Consider the following 6000-nt stretch of genomic DNA (forward strand, 5'->3'; position numbering starts at 1 on the left):
TGGGAAGCAGCTGACGCTTTGCTGAGTGCCTCACGTGTTCTCTCATGATGCTCATTACAACCCCATTTTACAGATGAGCAAAGTAAGGCCCAGAAAGCTTCGGTGAATTTTTCAAGGTCATACAGCTGGTATGGAGCAAGGCTTCAAACCCAGGTTTGTCAGACATCCCTGCCCACCCTCAGTGTCTGTTTGACTTTGTCAGGCTGCCTTCCAGGTCATGGATGGACAGGAACAGAGAGGAGGGAGAGAGAAAACCAGGGAATAGGAGTGCAGGCTCTGGACACAGAGGTCTGACAATGCCTTAGCCACATCTCATTATCTGAGGCCCTTGTTAAAAATAGGCTTGCCACCCGGCCGGGCGTGGCTCAGCGGTTGAGCATCGACCGAGGATCCAGGAGATCAAGGTTTGATTCCCGGTCAGGGCACATGCCTGGGTTGCGGGCTCGATCCCCAATGACTCTCTCATCATTGATGTTTCTGTCTGTCCCTCTCTCCCTCTCCTTTCCTCTCTCTGAAATCAGTAAAGATATATTAAAAAGAAAAAAAATAGGCTTACCAAAGAGGGGTTACCGAAATTGTGGCTAATTTAGGAAGTTTTACTTTTTACCAATGAACACAGAAAATAATGCAACGTGAAAAGGCTATTTGAAAGCTCATTTTAAGCCTCACAATGATTAAGTCAGGCTTCTGCAGGCAGTGATAGGGCAAAGCTTTCAAATTGTGAAGGACTGTCCTCACTGGACTCCGGGGTCTCCCTGTGGCTGGAGGAATATTGTGACCCGGACATAACATCAGCAGTCTGGATCTGAGGCCCTTTGGAGATGAGCCCCGGGCTAGAGGCCCTGGTTTGTCTTCCCCCCATCCCCGGAGAGGCCCTGCCCCAGACAAAGTGACTGGACAGAGCAGGGCCAGGCAGGGGCTGGCGTGCCCACCCGGCCCACTAGGTGGCGCTCTGATATTGCTCAATTCTCTGAGCACCAGGCTGTGCAGTGGCTGGAGGGCCTGGTGGGAGTGACTTTGAAGGGAAGCCGGTCTCACTGGACCTGACACCTGGGGCTAGGGCTAAGCAAGGGGGCACTGGAGATGTCAGAAGTCAGGCTGGGGAGCAGGAGCACTGTTGCTCCCACTCGTGACTCCTGGTCATCCATGGGCTCCCAAGCAGTGGGGGCTGAAACTGCAGTTGCTGGAGGGACAGAGACCAGAGGTGCTGTGTTGGGGTGGAGGTGAGGGGGCCAGGGAAGAGTAGCCCAGCAGTATGTGGTTGACACTGAGCCAGGTGACACGGGAGGGCTGTCCTCCTGTTGACCATTAAAGAAAGCCCAGGGCTCTAAACCCAGGGCCCACCTGGAGGTGGGGCTTGCCCACTTACCTACCCTTGGACCCCGGGGCAAGTAGGTGGCTGGGGAGGGGGAGGTGTGTGTAATGCCTCCAGTTATTATTGAAAGAAGCTGTGGGAGGTGTCAGCGGAGGGAACAGCTTTGCTCTAAGGGCAAGAGGCAGGCACATGACCCAAGGCCAAGGATCCTTGTCCCTGTTTAACTGTGTCCTAGCTGTGTGGCCGTGGGCAAGTCGCTCAGGCCTCTGCTCTATTCTCTGTGAGTGAGAGGCACTCAGTACGCCTGACATGAGGCATGTCTCTTGTCCCGTTTGCAGAGTGGCATCTTGTGTCTCTTCCCAGCCTGCAGACCCAGTAACTCTCAGTGCTGTGGACTGATTAATGGGGGGGTGGGGGATGGGGGTGGTGGAGGCAGCTAGTGTTGGCAGTGTTCCAAAGGGGCCTTCAAAACCTCACCCTGTGGGGGACCATGCCTGAGAGCTCTGCCCTCAGATTTCAGCATTTCCCGTGTTTAGACATGTACACCTTGGAGCTGGGCCTGATCACTCCACACACCTGTCCTGTGCCCTACCTCTTGCAGGCCCTCTGTGTATATCTGGGGCTCTACTGGATCTAGAGAGAAAGAAGGGCCCCAGCGTCCCCTTGGGGTAGAAGGAAGTAGAGGGGCAAACCTGCCCAGGGCCTCTTCCAGCAGTCTGCTTGCCTACTTCCCTTATATCTGATACAGGTGGGGAAACTGAGGCAAGGGGCACCATTGAGAGAAACCAGGAATCCCTGAATGCTAGGAGGTATAGGGAGTGAGGTGGTTAAATGACTTCCAGCCTCCTTGGAAGATCTAGGGGGTCTGTTACTCTGAACTCCTGGGGGGAGAGGTGTCAAATGGATGGCTGGAGACGTGCAAGGAGCTAGGAGAGAGAAGGGCGGGGATGGCCTAGGAGGAATAAGTAAGTCAAGAGCAAGGACAGTGGGGGCAGACTGACTTAATTGACATTCTACAAATATTTAGTGAGCATCGTATGGGAGCCAGGCACTGTCATAAGTGCTGGGGACCCAGGGGACCCAGGCAGACAAGGTCCCCACCCTGAGGGAGGGTCCATGGAGTCAGGATGCTTAGGGAGTGACTCCAAGTGGCTTCCTCAAATCGCCTAACATCTCTAAGTCTCTGTTTCATCATCTGTACTATGGGACACTAATGTCTCCTCATGGGACTGCTGTGAATGGTAGATGGGTGGGAAGTGCTTAGCACTGGGCCTGGCATTGAATGAATGAACTGCTGTGGGTTTGTCTGTATTACTGTGATCACTAGCTCTGGAGAGTGTGACCTTGGATAAATAGTTCTCCTTTCTTGAACCTTGGGTTCCTCATCTAAAAAATGGGTTCATAACATCCGCCCTGCCCACCTCACAGGACCCTGTTGTGAGCTTCAAACCAATTAAGATAATGCATGGGGAAGGGTCAATTTAAAGTGTGTGTGTGTGTGTGTGTGTGTGTGTGTCACAGACCCCAGCATTTGTACTCCCTCTATCCTGCAGGTGGCCTGAGCTCAGGTAAGCCGTCAGATGGACATGTGGTGCCCTGGCTGGTTATGTCAGGACATCTGTTCCTGGAGCCTTGGGGCTGGAATTTAGGCACTGGTGGAGGTGTGGAGATGAGGCCAGGTTGAGAATTGCAGCATTTCTCCAAAGGTCTGGGGAAATGAGAAATAAATCTCCCTGCTCAGCTCTGGCTGGAAGCTGGGCAGGGCTGTCTGCTGAGGTCAGGGGGTCCTCTGTCCCCTCTGTGAACACCTTCTTCCCTGTGAACCTCCCCTCCCCCCCAACCACTCCCTCCGGGTCCAATGCCTGCCTCCAAGCTACAGAATAATCTAGGGAAAAATAATCCAGTGGGGCTCTATCCCGGGGATTTTTTTTTTTAATCCCAGAGAGTTTTGATGTCTGCACCTTTCTAGGACATAGTCACCCCAACCCTGATCCACTCCACCTGCCCAAGCAACTGGCTGAGTGGTAGAGCGACCAGGGTTCAGCTTGGACAGGGGCAGAAGAGGCAAGGAACCGGGAGTGATGGCTCCCGTCTGGGAGAGTTTGAGTTGGGGACAGCTCCCTCTCCCAGGAAAAGAGCTGTGGGAGGCAGTGTGGTAGAGTGGAAAGAGCATGGGTGTTGGGGTCAGGCAGCCTGGGTTCCGATTCCCTACTAGCGAGACAGATGGCAATAGGAGCTGCTCTGTGGGGTGGACATGCAACTTTCATGGATAACCTGTGTGAGGTGCCTCAGACTTTGAATCCAAGCTTCGTCGATGGGTCAGTTAGCTGGGATCTGGGCAATTTCATGGCTTCCCATCCTCCTGCCCTGATTGCTTTGCTGAGCTCGTTGATTGATTGAGGAGGTGGAAAGGCAAGATGCCATTCAGTTGGGGGGTAGGCTGTGAGCAGAAAATCCCAGAGCCTATTTCCTTTCTAGGATAGCAGAGATTAAAAAAAAAGGAGCTTTTCTGGGGGAGATTCCAAGAAGGCCTCATAAAAGAGGAGGTGCTATTAAGTAGGGTTCTCAGCTGGCTGGCTGGCTGACAGGCGGGGAAGGGAAAGGGTACCCGATGGAAGGAGCGGCCTGGGTGAAGGCCTGGAGGCAGGAAGGCTGGGCACAGGCCCGTGAAACTGCAGACAGGCTGCTCTCCTAGAGCAGGGGTGAGTGAGAGAACTGGAAGGGAGTCCTCCCAATTCCACCCCCAAAGTGGGATGCATGGGAAGAAGTGGAATCATTTGCACACATCCTAACACGTGCTTTCAAACCCCTGGCTTTGCTCTGCTCCCTCAGGGGCCGCCTCCCTCGCCTTTCCTCTCCAGGATGCCAGGCTTGAAAAAGTGAAGGAAGATGTCCCTCCCCTCCCTCAGCTTCACGGGGCGTCCTTCACGTCATGCCCGCTCCTCGGAGAAAGAAGGTGGCGTAGGAGGGAGATGGGGGGGACAGGTGGTCCCCGACTGTCCTCAGATAATAGGAGGGATGGCCTGTGTTGGAGGTGTCCAGGCCACGGTTCATCCTTGGGTCCCCCAGGGCAGACACACACGGGGGAGGGTTCCGTTCTCTGCCAGGAATACTCACGTCGAGTGATTTACATTAAACCGGGCTCACGACCCTCTTCACTCTCCGGGTGGAGGCCAAAGGAAGGAGATGGTGTTTGGGCGGCAGAGACGGAAGAAGGAGAGGGAAGAGGCGAGGGGGCAAGAGGAGGAAGAAGAGGGGGAGGGGGCAAGAGGAGGGGGGGGAGGGGAGGGGAGGGGGCCAGCTGGCAGAGCTGCGCGTTTCCTTTTCTTGTTCCTGGAGCGGCCGGCAGAGCCGGTTCCTAACCGACAGCAGGCAGGAGGCAGGAGCGCGGCTGGGGAGGGCCTGGGGAGGAGACAACTTGGCGCTTCCCCTCCCTGCCCTGTCGGCCCCCTCTCTGTCTCTGCCCCTCTCCCCTTCTGTCTCCATGAGAGAATCCCAGGTGACCCCTTGGGCTCCTCTGGGAGCGGCACAGGGTGGGGATGGTTTTCTTTCCTTCTCATTTAGACTGAGCCTGGGGTCCTCCTGCTCGGGTACTGCGTGTGGCTTTGGTCCTTTCTGGGGGACAGGCAATGGGTGGAGCGCCCGCCTTTCTCTCTTCCTGCGTCTTCCAAAGCCCAGCCGGTCCTCAGTGGGCCGCCTGTCCTCCAGGGGGAGTCTTCAAAGCTAGTCCCCCCTTCCCAAACCATGTCCTGCCTTTTTTCTGAAATGGACTTACTCCAAAAAGGATCTAAAGAATTTTAAACATTCACATTCCAATCAACTCTTTTGATTTTTACTGCCTTCAGGGGCATTTAAAAAAATTTATCTTTATTGTTGAAAGTATTACAGATGTCCCCCTTCCCCCCCCATTGATCCCCTCCCCCCCAACCCCCAACCAGGCCGTTTCCACACTATTGTCTGTGTCCATGGGTTATGCTTCTATGCATGTAAGTTCTTTGATTACTCTCTCCACTCAGGGGCATTTTGGTAGTGAGTGCATGAGATGTCCTGAGCACTGTGAGCTGAGCTCGCCCCTCCCACAGCACTGGGATGGGGGCCCCTTGTACAAATGGAACCGCTGAAGCGCACGAATAGCATTAGCAGCCGAGCCCAGATGTGAACCCTGCTCTTCCCTTCGCGGGCTCAGGCTCCTTCCCAGAGCCGCGGGTCCTCCTGCCCTTGCGCTGCGTTTCCTGCTCTCACCCACCACCCACTCACATAGACCTCTTCAGGGTGGCAGAGCCCAGTCTTGTTATTCTAATGGCCACATGGTGTCCCATCATGTTGATGGATTGTCACTTTGTTTGGTCACCCCCTCATTGTTGGTTATGTGGGAGTGTCTAATTTCTTACTGTAATAAATGCAACTGCTGTGAGTATTTTGTTCAGATTATTTCCATTGCCTCCCTCATCCCTAGTATGTCCCACAAGTAGGCTCAGGAGTGGCACTCGCGGCTCCCTGCCCACCTGGGTTGGGTGGTGGTCAGGGCTTCCTATCTTGTTCCAGAGCATGGCCTATGTGGACATGGGGACAACCACCTCTTGTGGGTACAGGCCCTTCGGGAGCCGGCCTGTTGGTGTAGGGCAAACTCTGTGTGTGCAGGGAGGCCCGGCCCAGACCCACTCCGTCAGTACACACACGGCTCA

The sequence above is a fragment of the Miniopterus schreibersii genome (genome assembly GCF_964146895.1).
Source record: "Miniopterus schreibersii genome assembly, chromosome: 16".
NCBI classification, from domain to species: Eukaryota; Metazoa; Chordata; class Mammalia; order Chiroptera; family Miniopteridae; genus Miniopterus; species Miniopterus schreibersii.